At 44.4% G+C, this 15,012-nt stretch overlaps 1 pseudogene; it reads left to right on the top strand.

Moving 5' to 3' along the window:
* Window positions 1–9,739: 9,739 nt before the first annotated feature.
* On the top strand, window positions 9,740–14,394 carry Psmb6-ps2 (proteasome 20S subunit beta 6, pseudogene 2; annotated as a pseudogene).
* Window positions 14,395–15,012: the final 618 nt, after the last annotated feature.

Here is a 15,012-nt window from a genome sequence, read left to right as displayed (position 1 = left end):
AGGAGGGTAGGTCAGATAAAGTGGAGAGACTGGTTGGAGCTAGATTCTGTTGACTCTGTGACAAGGATTTGCCATTAAGTTAATGAGGCTTCAGGAAGAGCCCTAGCAACCAACTGAAATTTGCCAAACTAACCACTTGAGCTGCGGTCAGCTACAAGTATTGTCTCTCTCCATTTGCTGCTCGACCTTTGCTGCACACGCTGTGGTTGCTTTGTGCTGTGTCTGTTTAGCTAAGCTGAATGCTGTTTCCCAGAATTCCCCGCCCAGTGTGGTTCTGGCTTCTAGAAGCACTCTGTAAGCAGACCAGAAGGAAAAGCTACCCGTGTGTGTGTGTGTGTGTGTGTGTGTGTGTGTGTGTGTGTGTTAACTCTTGAAGCTTAATTCTAGGCACTGGAGCAGCTCTTACAGAGTCACTGTGTCACTGATCTGATCCCTCATTTATGTGGCCTGGGCAGGACTCAGTCCTACAGTCCTACAGTCCCTACAGTTCCCACACACACTCTGTCACTCTTCACCAGTTTTCACAGTGACATTAAGGTTGAAGTCCTGAGGTTCGGTGGTAGAGCACTTGCCTAGCATGCACGAGGCTCCAAGTCCAACTTGCGACATTGGAAAGGAAGTTTAAGTTAGCGTGTCATGCACCATGTTTTCGGCCACCTGGGGAAGCACTGATTATGGTGTGTGTAATTTAATATTCTACACTGGGTTAGAATTACCTTAAAAGGTCACTGTCCTCGCTTAGGAGGAATTTCAAAACAAATACTAAGACAGAGGTTGGGGCTTAGCAGGTAAGTGGGCCTGAGTTTGAACCTCCAGAACCCAAGTCAAAAAACAGCACAGAAGCAGACATGATAGCACACACCCTAGATCCCAGCATTTGGAAGACGGAGGCAGGAAGATCTCTGTGAGTTTGAGGCCTGAATGGTTTACATAGCAAGCTCTGGACTAGCTAGGGCTGCAAAATGAGACCCTATCTTTTGGGGAAAAAAACGCCTATGCCAACCTAGCTCCAGATTCAATTAGTGACCCTGTGTTAAGAGAATTAAGGCAGCCTTCACAGTCGCACAAACCCCACACACACATGTGCATATGCCATACGCATGTAAATACCACACACACGCACTCACAGACACAAAAATAAGTACATTTTAAATGTATTATTATAAATGTGCACATTTTCACTGACTGCCTCTCCTTTTTTGTACCCTAGAGATCAAACCCAAGGCCTCGTGTCTACTGAGTATGCTCTCTACCATTGACATTTTAAACTACATAAGCCATATTTTCTCTAATATAAGATGTCAGGATTGCAAGACATATTTTCTATTTTAAAAAACCAAAAAGGGGCTGGGGATTTAGCTCAGTGGTAGAGCGCTTACCTTGGAAGCGCAAGGCCCTGGGTTCGGTCCCCAGCTCCGAAAAAAAGAACCAAAAAAAAAAAAAAAACCAAAAAGGGGATGGAGAGATGGCTCAGCAGGCAAGAGTCCTCAGCAGGTCCTCTGCTCTTCCAGAGGACCCAGGTTTGTTTCCCAGCACCCACATAGTGGTTCACAACTATCTTAACCTCAGTTCCAGAGGAGCCAATCCCCTCTTCTGGCACTCTTTGGGCACCAACTGACACACATCGGACATAAAATAATAAAATGAATTTAAAGAAAGAAAGCTAAGAACACCGTTGCCAACCATACTGTGGAGTGCTCTCTGCTATCTGTGAACCCTAAGTTCACAGATGTGACACACAGGAAAATGGTAAAGGTAATCAATAAGGTATGAACTATTGCTTAGAACACCTGGGCCTTAAAGCATTGTTTGTGATGTGAGTGAAGAAGCACAGGTCTGGAAAGACAAACCATCTATTTAAGGCAGAGGCCTAATTAGTGACCTCTGTGGACAAGGTGCCCTAGTATGCTGCCTTAGATCAGAGCTCAAGTTAGAAAATTCTATGAATCTGAGGCAGCCTGTCAGTGTTTCATCCCACCCCGGGAACAGGGTATACTAAAGTGTAGTTGTCTTTCTAGAGCTTCCCCTACCTCCCACCCCCAGAGCTGCATATTTCCATTCTTTCTACTGGCCTTCTGGGTTTCTCCCCACCCCATACCTGATTTCCCTTTCCCCCTCCATCTCCCCTCTCCCACCCAGGTCCCAGCCTCCCTCTGCCTCCCATGATTATTTTGTTCTCACTTCTAAGTGAGATTGAAGCATCCTCACTTGGGCCTTCCTTCTTATTAAACTTCTTATGGTCTGTGGGTTATAGCCTGGGTATTTTGTACATTTTGTCTAATAACTACTTATCAGTGACTACATGTCATGCATGTCCTTTTGGGTCTGGGTTACCTCACTCAAGATATGAGAGATTCCCGGGACTCAACGGGGGTGACCTTAGCCAAAAATGCCCCAACAGTGGGGAGAGGGAACTCTGTCTATCCCAGTAGACAGACAGAGCCCCAAGTGGAGGGATGGTGTTACCAACCCACAGTCAAAATTTCTGATCCAGAATTGTTCCTGTCTAAAAGAACTGCTGGGACAAAAATGGAGAAGAGACTGAGGCCTAAAGGAAGCCCAGTGACTGTCCCAAATTGGGATCCTGTTCTAGGGGAGTCTCCAAGGCCTGACACTATTACTGATGCTATGGTGTGCTTATAGGCAAGAGCCTGGCATGGCTGTCCTCTGAGAGGCCCTACCAACAGCTGACTGAGACAGATGCAGTTACTTTCACCCAACCATTGGACTGATGTCAGGGACACCTATGGAGGAATTAGGGGAAGGACTGAAGGAGCTGAAGGGAAGGGCAACCCCATAGGAAGACCAACAGTTTCACCTAACCCAGACCCCTGGGAGCTCCCAGAGGCTGAGCCACCAACCAGGCAGCATACACTGGCTAGTCCAAGGCCCCTGGCACATATATAGCAGAGGACTGCCTTGTATGGCCTCAGTGGGAGAGGATTGCCTAATCCTGGAGAGACCTGATGACCCAGGGAAGGAGAATGCTTGGGCAGGGGGAAGCACCCTCTTGGAGACAAGAGGGAAGGGGAATGGGATGAGGAACTGTGGGAGGGGGGACCAGGAGAGGGCAATGGATGGAATGTAAATATATAAAGTAATTAATTAAATAAAATGTAATTACCTCAGATCCAAAAATGCTCCATAGCTCCCCAAAAGCTATCTACTGTATAGTAAGGACCTCAACATCAGGCATGAGAAGCCCCCATTTGAGGTATTGGTCAGGGATGTCCAAGAGACCTACAAAACATAATAAGCTACTGCAGTGGCCCTTGGTTCCCTCTCATAGGTGAAAGGTAAATTCCCATTGCTCAAGGGACCGTGCACTTTGGACAGGCCCAGAGGACATGAGCTGGATCTGATCTGAAAGCCTCCTTCCTGAGGACTAGCTTCCATGGGACCGGAAGGTGCCGTGCAAGCTTCCAAGAGAGGAAGCAACCAAAAGTCCTATCCAGCTCTGATACCCATGAACCACAAGAACACTATACCTATAGTATGTGCACAAATAACTTGGAGGTAACCAACGGCTCTCTAATTGGACTTAAGATCCCCTCAATAAGAGGGAAAAGCTGCCTACTACTAGAAATGTAGCCAACTACTCAGGACTAGTGACATCATGGATCTTGGAGGACAACCTACAGCCACCACTTTACTAGACCAGCATAATCCCTAACTACATTCTATATTTATCCCCATTCTCACAGAGAAATGCATCCTCACCTCTCATCGAAGAAGCTTCTCTCTGCCACAGACAGATACCAGTACAGAATACCACAACCGATCAAAAGGCAGAGTTGTGGGCATCTACAACACAATTCCTACACCTAAGGCTCAGGGGTCATTACAGAAGAGGGGGCAGAAGGACTTTTGTAAAAGTCAAAGGATCAGGAAGTTTGCTGTGATGGTGTGTCTCCTAGAAACATCAGAGAAGCTCCTCCCAGGAAGTCTCAACATGGCTGTCTAAACAACATCTGAACAGAGACAATACCAATGGCCTTACTAACGAGGAAGGGGAAAGCCCAGGAGGCCTCAATCCTAGGCGAAGAACTACAGGCAACTCAGGAGTGCTAAGGGTGAGGGAAATAATCTTCTCCAGGAAAGATACCCCCAATTGATAATCCAATTCCAAATTTTCAGCACCAAAATCACCTACATGCAAATAACACTGTACAGACTAAGAATGTCACATTTATACACTAGACATACACCATATATATGATTACATATGCTCTCACAACAATTAAAGAAAAGGGGACTGTGAATTTGAAAGACAACAAAGTGGGGTACATGGGAGTGGTTGGTGGAATTAAAGGGAAGAAAGGCATGGTGTAATTATAATTTCAAAAATAAACAAATGTAAACTATAGACTAGAATGGCAACTACATTTTTAAAAAGTTCCCATTGGGGGTTGGGGATTTAGCTCAGTGGTAGTGCACTTGCCTAGTAAGCGCAAGTTCGGTCCTCAGCTCCAGAAGGAAAAAAAAAAGGAACAAAAAGTTCCCATTGGAGTTCAGATCTCCAGCACCCACATACACACACACACACACACACACACACACACACACACACACATATATACATATATATATATATATATGCACAACATATGTGTCTGGTGTCCTGTCCACAGAAACTAGAAGATCCCCTGAAAACTGAGTGTGCATGGTCATGAACCACCATGTAGGTGCTAGGAACCAATCTGGGTCCTCTGGAAGAGCAGCAAGTGTTCTTAACTGCCGAGACAATGTCCAGACCCCAAGCAGGGGGTTCTATTATAAATTCTCAGTGCCTCACTTATATCTTTATCAGCATTATTTATCATTAACCTTAGGTGGATACTACTGAACTCAATGACTATCTCAATGATTTTGGTCTAGTGGCTTCATCTCTCTGACTTGTTCGCAAAGGGAGCATATTAACAACCATCTTTCAAGTGAACTGAAAAGGTTAACTGAGATAGGGGTATAAGCATACGTGGAACAAGAGCTGTCCAATGGTAGGAAGATCAATGTGCGTTTCCCTTACCTCTTAAGCTGTTAGTCATTTATGAATGATCACAAAGTCATACTGTCTTTCAGGAAAGTCAATCTTCTTATAGAGTCTAAGGCTCTACATTCGTTGACTCCAATGTGGTCACCAGACCTGGTGGCTAAAGTTATAATTCCACTAAGTAAAATCTAAAATTCATTCCTAAGGTTAGGGAGATGGCTCAGTGGATCTTAATGTGCTTGATGTACAAACAGGAGAACCTCAGTTCGGATCTCCAGCACCCACATAGCAAGCAAGGCGTGGCAACATCCCTGTAATCTCAGACTTGAGAGGCAGAGTCAGAAAGTTCCTGGGAGCCAGCTAGACTAGACAGCCGATGAGACCAGGTTCAGTGAAAGGACCTGCCTGACACATAAGGTGTAAAGCAGTAAAGGGAGACCCTCTGTGTCCACAAAGGGCCTCCACACACCCATGCGCAAGTACTCTCACCTGCACGTACATATGCGCGCGCGTGCACGCGCGCGCGCGCACACACACACACACACACACACACACGCACACACACACACGCACACACACTTCAGCTACCTATGGAGTTCAAGTGCAGGCTGGGCTAAACGAGACCCTGCCTCAAAACAAAAAGTTCATTTCCTCAATTATATGAACCACATTTCAAGGGTTTGGTAGTCACATGTCACTAATGGCTGGTGTGATGGCCAATACAGATGCACGACTTCTGTCGCCACAGAAAGGTCCACTGGACGAGGCTACGCCATAGTAATAATAGTACAACGGTGCCCAAGGTCTTTTTCTTAACTCAGGACACCCCAACATGTCATGCCAACCCTCGTTTGTTAATATCTCTGTGCGCCCTCCTGTGGCTGGAGTTGGGAACTGGTCTGCCCATCCCAGTCTCTGTGGAACAAGACACTTTTATAAATAGGATCGCTTAGACATTTTCAAATCTGATCATGAGAAAGAATGGTAACAATGGCGTAAATGCAGACTGAATGCTCTGGTGACTACTAAGGAAAATCGGTTTGGTTGACCACGAAATCTCAGTACTTTCTGAGCTACCTACATTTGTGAGAATGCCACTCTTCTTTAAACAAAGGATGGTACCACATGGCTGTTTGAAGTGTAGAATACCAGCGTCCCGCTAGCTCAGTCGCTGGAGCATGAAACTTAAAACTGTAGGGAGAGATGCAGGATTACTGGAAGAACATGGCAGGGGCTCTCTCGGTGGCACCTAGCAACAAGCACGCAGGAAGCCCACTCTGTGGGCCAATAGGAAGGTTAAGCTGAAACTCCACCTCCCACTGGATAAGGGAGACGCCTGATTATGGGGTGCCCGCCACCTGGCCGGTCCCATCGCTTCCTCTCACAGCTGGCATCTAAGCTCAGTTCTCCAGATATCTGAACCCAAAATTTATATCCCACTTCCTGACTCTGTGCAAGGTTGTTCTCGTGCTTGCGCAATAAAACATGGAGGCCAATGGCGCTGGGCGGGGCTTCCCCAGGAACAGTTGGCGCCTGGGAGCTGCTGTTTGCGGAGGACCCGCTCCGTGCAAGCTGGGAGAGGGAAGTTAGGGTGTCTGGTGGATCTCTTGCTACTCTGCCAAATGCGCCAACTTCGCCAGTGATCCCCTGGTGTTGTTGAGGGTAAGAGATACCAGCCCTTTTAGTAAAGGTTTTTTTTCCCTGAATGCAGTTTCAATGCACACACAAACCTGAGAACAGAAATACAAATAAACATCACCCATAATCCCATCAGCCAAGGAGAACCACATAATTAATATACCTAAATATAGGACTACATTACAGCAGGGCATAATGGCACACACCTTTAGTCCCAGCACTAGGGAGGCAGAGGCAGGCAGATTGCTGGGAGAGTTGAAAGCAAGCATATAGTAAGACCCTGTCTCAAAGGAAAAAAAAAAGTACTGCATTACGCATAGTGTTAGCTAGCTCCACCTCCCAGAGCTAGTTTACTCAGCCTTTAGGAGATGTGAAGCAATCAATGTGCTTAGCTGAAAAGCAGCCACCCCCTGAGGACTGGACCCTTGGCCAGGTGCAGCTTCCAGACCTTTCCAGGCCTTTCCCTCTAGCCCCCAAACAGGGCGTGGTCAGGACAACAGCTGGGTTGAACCAGACACAAAGCCGTCTCCTCCGTGCAGCACGTGTGTGCTATGCTCAGTACATTGTCCCTGTCCAGGAGAAAATGCCAAGTCATAGCCCTCCTATAGCAGCTGCAATCCATCGACTGGGGAGGGGGAAGGTCACAATGAATGTTTTTGTAAGCCAGGTACAAGCTGAGCTGCTAACATTCCAGATTTATCTGAGTGCACCACATTCCAGGGAACAGATAGTGTTGCTGTTCTCCCCCCCCCCCTTTTTAAAAAAGCTAACTGAGCTATATAAATCACAGACTATACCATTCATCCATTTAAAATGTACAAATCGATGGCTTTTTATTTCTTGGGTTTATTTGGACTTTAAATTAAAGAGAGGTTATTCTTGTGTTTTTGTTTCCTGTAAATTAACATGGTAAGTTTAAAAATAGAGGTCAGTTTTAAAGGCTAAAAAAAATGTACAACTGACTAGCTTTTAGTGTTCACAATATAATAGAACAAATTCATTCACCTAAAAGAGACCAGACAAACCAGGTATGGTGGCACATGCCTGTAATATCAGGATTCTGTAGGCAGGGGTACAAGAATCAGGAGTTCAAATCCATCCTGGGCTACCTAGGGAGGTCCATGTCAGTTGCAGTTGTGACTGGAGAGATGGCTCAGTGGTTAAAAGCTTTGTCTGCTCTTCCAGAGGACCTGGGTTCGAGTCCCTTCGTAACACCTACATTGCAGCTCATCTGTTACTTCCAGAGATCTTGAGCCAACTTCAGCCTCCTCGGGTACCAGATATGGACATTGTATACAGGCATACATGCAGACAAAACATATATACACATTTTAAAAAACCCTAGCCAGGCATAGCGGTGTACCCCTTTAGTCGAAACACTTGGGAGGCAAAGGTAAGCAGACCTCTGTGAGTTTAAGGCCAGCCTATTTACATAGCAAGTTCCAGGACAGCCAACACTATATACAGAGATCCTGTCTCGAAAAGCAAACAAACCAACAGTATAACTGTATTTCCAGTTCTGGGGAGCAGAGACAGGCTGATCCATAGGGCTTGCTGGCCAGCCAATATAGCCAAAACTCAGTGCACTACAGATTCACTGAGAGACCCTGTCTCAATAAATGAAGTTGTCACAGAGGGAACACAATGTCACACAGTCTCTGGCCTCCTCACAGGCAAAGATAAGCTATAAGTTTTAACATTCTACAATTTTTTTGTGTGTTATCAAGACAGGGTTTCTCTGTGGAACATCCCCAACCGTTTTGGAACTCACTCAGTGGACCAGACTGACCTTGAAAGCAGAGATCCACCTACCTCTGCCGCCCAAGTACTGGGAGTAAAGGCAACAGCACCACTGTGTTTTACAAACCTATACAGAAAAGAAAGGAAATCCAAAGGAACCTATTTTCCCTCAAACCTAGGCAAGCACTATTCTGTGTTCCCATAGATTTGCCTACTCTGGCCATTTCACATGAATGGAATATACAACATGTCCTTTTTATATCTGGCTATCTTAATTTACTATAATGCTTTCAAGCCTCACCCCTGTCATTGCTCGTATCGGTATCCATTTCCTTTTATTGCATAATGTCTCCTACTATGACTCTCCCACTCTTTGTCTTCAGTCATCAGTTGATAAGTGCTGGATTCTTTATATTTCTTACCTTTTATGAATTTGCTGCTATGAAAATTCATGTATGACTCTTGCATAAATTTATTTTTGTTTCTCTTTGGAGACGGCTACCAGGAGTAGAACTTCAGAATTACTCGATAAAGCAATATTTTGCTGCTTTTCTGTTTTTGAGTAGATTTCATGTTTTTTTTTTTTTTCGGAGCTGGGACCGAACCCAGAGGCCTTGTGCTTCCTAGGCAAGCGCTCTACCACTGAGCTAAATCCCCAACCCAAGCTTTTCTGTTTTTGAGACAGATTCTTTTAGCTCAGACTGGCCTCAAACTCTTTACATCGCTGAGGCTGGCCTTGAACTCCTGATCCTCCTGCTACAAACCCCTAAGTGCCAGAATTACAGGAGTGCAATGGTATACCTGGTTTGTGTGTAGTGCTAGCGGGCACACCCAGGGCTTCAGGCAAACTGTACCAACTGGGGTACATCCCCACCCCAAGGCTTCACTTTCTTTAAAATATATATATATATATATATATATATATATATATATATATATATATATATATATATGGTTGTGAGCCACCATGTGGTTGCTGGGAGTTGAACTCAGGACCTCTGGAAGAGCAGTCAGTGCTCTTAACCACTGAGCCATCTCTCCAGCCCTGTTCTTTCTTTCTCAGAAACTCAAAGTCATGACGTTTTTCTTTTCTCTTTTTTTAAAAGATGTATTTATTATATTCATGTGAGTACACTGTAGCTGTTTTCAGACACACCAGAAGAGGGCATCAGATCTCATTACAGATGGTTGTGAGCCACCATGTGGTTGCTGGGATTTGAACTCAGGACCTTCAGGAAGAGCGGTCAGTACTCTTAACCTCTGAGCCATCTCTCCAGCCCAACGTTTTTCTCTAAAGCTTTTTTTTTTCTGTTTTTCGAGACATTGCTGTGTACAGTAGGCTGACCTGAACTTACTACTAAGTAGACCAGGATGGCTTCCCAACTTGCTGTGATCTGGCTTTCACCACCAGGTCCAGTGCCTCCTAAAATTTACCGTGAGTATTTCCTATAGGTTACATGAATGTTACATGTAGGTTCCTGGTCTACTCTGAGTTAATTTTCCTATGAGGTGTTGACGATACAACTTTATGATGGTATTTGTTGAAAAGACTCTTCTCTCCCTCATTAAGTCCTGTCAAAAGTCAACTGACCACAAATACTGTGTCTTATTTTCAAACTGCAACTTCTGTCACATTAAGGCATGCTGGTACTGTACTTCTTGAGAGCCACAACTTTGTCGTTGGTCTTGATATAGGGGTGTAAGCCCTCCAGGTTTGTTCAAGATGATTTTAGTCTTTCAAAGTCCTTTTGACTCTTCACACGAACCTAAGGATCTGCTTGTCCCTCCCACCAAGAAGGTGGTCTAGGTTCTGATCAGGATTTGACAGACTCTGTAAGTCACTGGTACTGTTTCTAGGGTGTGGGGGTTTGGTTGGTTTGGTTTTGTTTGCTTATTAGTTTTTATATTCCTTTTTATTTCAAATTGGATGTACACGTGGGGTTATTGGGGTTATGCACATAGAAGTGGAGAGCAGGGCCTGCAGAGTCCAGAAAATGATATCAGATCCCATGTTACAGGCAGTTGTGAGCCACTCAACGTGGGCGCTGAAAACTGAACTCTGGTTGTCTTGAAGAGACAACCAGACACCTGATATTAACCACTGAGCTGCCCAATAATAGGCTTCATTATGACATTTTCACGTGTGTACATAAAGCATATCTGTTGATCGTATTCTTTCCCCTTACCTTCTCTTGCTCCTCTTCTGCTCCCCCGACACACTTCCTCTTCCCGACAAGGCCCACTGCTAACAGCATGCCTTTTTTGGTGTTTTTACTGATGAGATTCAGTGGAGTTGCTTACAGGGTTATAGGTGAGGAGTTATTTACGAGAGTGTGCGCAACTTACCAGTGGCTACACTGCTGAAAAAAAATGTTCCCCCCTGAACTGTGTATAAATCCTCAGAGAATAGAGGGGCCTGATGAGTCCCCCCCCCCCAACTCCACAACAGGGTGTTTCTCCAGTCTTTTCAGATGTAAAATTCAGTCTTTTCTGAAGTATCCCTGTATCACTGCAGGAATCAAGCTGCATTCTCTCTCAACCACTACCTTTCCCCAACCCCAACCAGATGACTCATAAAGTGCCTGTAGGTAGACGGAAATTACAGAGCTCCAGAGTTGAGGACAGAGGTTGCCGAAGTCTGTCAAAGGCCAGAGCAGGCCGTGTTCTTACTGCTGAGAAAGGTCTCCGGCCTCTTGCTTTGTCTGGTTTGGAGGTGGCTCGGGTTGGTGTAGGGTTTGCAATCCCCCCCCCACATCTGGTTATTCATATCATTTTATAAGGGGCTTTTTTTTTCAGTTAAACATATTGTAAACAAGTTTCTATTTCAGTAGCCACAAAGGCCACCATGTCTCTTATGTAAAATAATTCAACAATTGCAGGACACAAGATCCTCCGGTTGCTTAGATACCAAGATGAATCCTGTATGTATGCCAGCTACAATAAAGAGCTTTCTGCTGGGTGTGGTGCTCCACATTAGTAATGCCAGTGCCTAGGTGGTTGAACCAGGAGGATCAAGAAGTCAAGGGCAGCCTGGGCTACATAATGAAACTCAGTTTCAGACAAACAAGGCCTAGGAATATTGCTTATTAGATGAACATTTGCCTTTTACATACAAGGCTTTGGTTTGGATTCCTAGTACTACCGAAAACAAAACAAAGAAAAAATAAAAGAAGAAGGAGGAGGAGGTGGAGGAGGAAAGAAAGAAAGAAAGGAAAGAAGAAAACCAGCTTTCACGACTTTCAAGGATGGCAAGGTCAAGTCTAACTTGGGCAACCTGACAGATAAACAAAGCCCAACATGTGCTTTGAATTCCAACACTTAAGCTATAGAGGCAAGCAGACCACCATGAGGCCTGCTTGGCTTACATAGTAATCTCCAGGATAGCCAGGGCTACATAAAACCCTGTCTCATAAATAAATAAATAAATAAATAAATAAATAAATAAATAAATAAATAAATTCACCTAAAATCAAACAAAAAAGTGATATTCTTTAATAAAGAATGAAATGAAACTTCTGCATTGATGTAACCACTCAGGAAAATGGTGGTTTCTTAGCCTTAACATCATTAATACTGAAGGACCATCTGTTGAGAGGAGCTGTTTTGAGCGTTGAAAGATAGTTAACGATGTCCTTTGTCTCCATCCATTGACAACCAGTTGTCCCTCCACCCAAGTTATGTCAACCAAAAATGTTGCTAAACATTGTTAAATTGCCTCTAGTTGAGAAACACTGTGTGCTTGGTGCTTGTCAGGGTGCTAGGCTGGAAAACCCCAAGAGTATATTGAGAAATCTCCAACATTATATATTATCCAAGATGATTATATTGGTCCCAAGAATTAGCAAGTTGTTGATTCCCGCAAATAAGGGTAGGTCACTCTGTTGGCCATAAATATATAGGGCTCCTTTCTCAATAGCATAAGCACTTATTGTCTGGAGGTATTCTCTGCACACAGTAATGAGGTCCTAAAGATCCCAGGTACTATAGCCATATGGATTCTCTTTTTTTTTTCTTTTTTTCTTTTTTTCTTTTTTTCTTTTTTTCGGAGCTGGGGACCAAACCCAGGGCCTTGTGCTTGCTATGCAAGCGCTCTACCACTGAGCTAAATCCCCAACCCCCATATGGATTCTCAATACAAGTGAGGCTTAAATTAGGGGTTTTCTTTTTGTTGTAGGAATAACCTCAGAAGAGGCATCCAGTTAGATCATTTACTTTTTTTTAAGATTTATTTATTTATTATACACTGTAGTTGTCTTCAGACACACCAGAATAGGGCATCTGATTACAGATGGTTGTGAGCCACCATGTGGTTGCTGGGAATTGAACTCAGGACCTCTGGAAGAGCAGTCAGTGCTCTTAACCACTGAGCCATCTCTCCAGCCCTAGATCATTTACTTTTAGCAGTCTTAACACCAGTGATCAACGGGTCCTTGTGGGAGTCAGGTTTTGTTTGGGGGATATGTGTGCAGAGTTAGAAGTTGAAGTTTAGAAGACCCCATTGGAGCTGCAGGTGTGGATGATATGTACTCAAGCTGCAAAAAAATACCTCTTGGGACAGTTGGTGGAGATCAACACCAAGGTTGTGCATTCAAGTGTCTAACCGTTGGGTCCATGATGCTTTTCTCAACAATTACTATTTGAACACTCCAATCTCTTTTTTTTTTCCCCCGGAGCTGGGGACCGAACTCAGAGCCTTGTGCTTGCTAGGCAAGCACTCTACCACTGAGCTAAATCCCCAACCCCTGAACACTCCAATCTCTAATTAGGGAGACTTTTCTTCCTTTTTTGTTTTTTGAAGCATGGTCTCAAGTAGCACAGGCTAGCTTCTAATTTGTGATGTAGCTGAGGCCAGGCAAACAGGATCCTCTAAGCAGTGGGATTAGAAGTGTGCACCAGCACACCTGGTTCATGACTTATTTTTTTCACCGAAATAGAACAAAACAGACCTGATTAGAGCATGTTGTACATAGTAGGATGAAGTACTTTGCAAAAGATGTATATTTCAGTACCAGGGAAAAGAGAGATGGAGAGGGCCTGTGCAGGGAGAATAAGAATAAATGTATGTACTGTTGTAGGCTACAGTCAAGAAAGATTTAAAAGCCAGTGCTATAAGCAACCTACATATATATACTTAACATTCTTTTCTATAGTGGATGAAATAACCAAGTCTTTTTTTTTCTTTCCTTTTTCTTTTCTTTCTTACACATACTCTAATAAAAAAAAATACCTGGCATTAAAGAGTCACTCCCTGCAAAGTCAAGACTATATGTATGAAAAAGTATTTAATAAAAATTTAAGGTTAGGGCTCTACTTCAAATTGTCCTGACTCCTTAAGAATTAAACGGTTGTGGCAGCAGCAGTAGAAGAGGAAGAGCTGTCCCAGGATCTACACTGGCCTTTGGGCCGAAGGCTCTCACTCCAGACTGGGAAAACGGAGAAGTCTCCAAAGGGACCACCGATCATGGCTGTGCATTTGAAGGGGGCGTGGTTCTAGGAGCAGACTCCAGGACAACCACTGGGTCGTACATTGCCAATCGAGTGACTGACAGGCTGACCCCTATCCATGATCACATCTTCTGCTGCCGCTCAGGCCCAGCAGCTGATACCCAAGCAGTCACTTACCAGCTTGCTTTCCACAGGATTGAGCTGAAGGAGCCTCCACTAGTAGACACCAGTCTCTCTAAGGAGAAGATCTGATGACAGGAATCGTCATTGCAGGCCGGGACCCTCAAGAAGGAGGGCAAGTGTACTCTTCCCCATGGTGGGGGGGTGTGATGGTAAGACAGTCCTTTGCCATCAGGAGCTCATTTATCTATGGCTATGTTGATGCTACCCATCAGGAGAGCACGACCAAGGATGAATGTCTGCAGTCCACTGCCAATGCTCTTGCTTTGGCTCTGGAAAGGGATGGCTCCAGTGGAGGAGTGATCCGCTTGGCAGCCATTCAACAGTCGGGGGTAGAGTGGCAGGTGCTTTTGGGAGACCAGATCCCGAAGGCCACCATTGCCACTTTGCCACCTCCCTGAAGCCTATTATTCTAGGGTGTCGTTAAGGATACCCATCCTGATGCACAAGCTAAGAAACAGTTTGTTAAAGAGAGAGACCCTGTCTCAAGAGAAAGAAAGGAAGAAAGGAGAGGAGGAGGGAAGAAGGGAAGGACAGGAAGATAAATAGATCACAATACTTTTCTACATTTACAACTTACACCTTAGGTATACATTACAGTGATTCTTTTTTTTTTTTTTTTTTTTTGAGCTGGGGACCGAACCCAGGGCCTTGAGCTTGCTAGGCAAGCGCTCTACACTGAGCTAAATCCCCAGCCCCCATTACAGTGATTCTTGATGGCTCCGAATCTAACTCTTGTGTATCTCTTTCTTCAGTCAGTTTCACTCATTGAAATTGTTACTGAACATGTATGACATGTATAACACCCTGGGTTTACTCCTCAGCAGTCCCGAAAACCTAAATCATAATTACTGCCTATAAGGAAGACAGGACACAGTTGTTTATAACCTCCCTTAGCAAGAAGTTAACATAGCCAAGGTATACAATGACGGCCCTCTTGATTGTCTTTATTTCATGTCAGAATAATATAATTCGGCATTACTATATAATCTTTGTGTTGTTTGATTGAGACAAAGTCT

Source organism: Rattus norvegicus, chromosome X (genome assembly GCF_021556685.1).
Source record: "Rattus norvegicus strain SHRSP/BbbUtx chromosome X, alternate assembly SHRSP_T2T, whole genome shotgun sequence".
Taxonomy (NCBI): domain Eukaryota; kingdom Metazoa; phylum Chordata; class Mammalia; order Rodentia; family Muridae; genus Rattus; species Rattus norvegicus.
The sequence above is the reverse complement of the archived record's forward strand: the minus strand, read 5'-3'. Positions and strand labels throughout refer to the sequence as shown.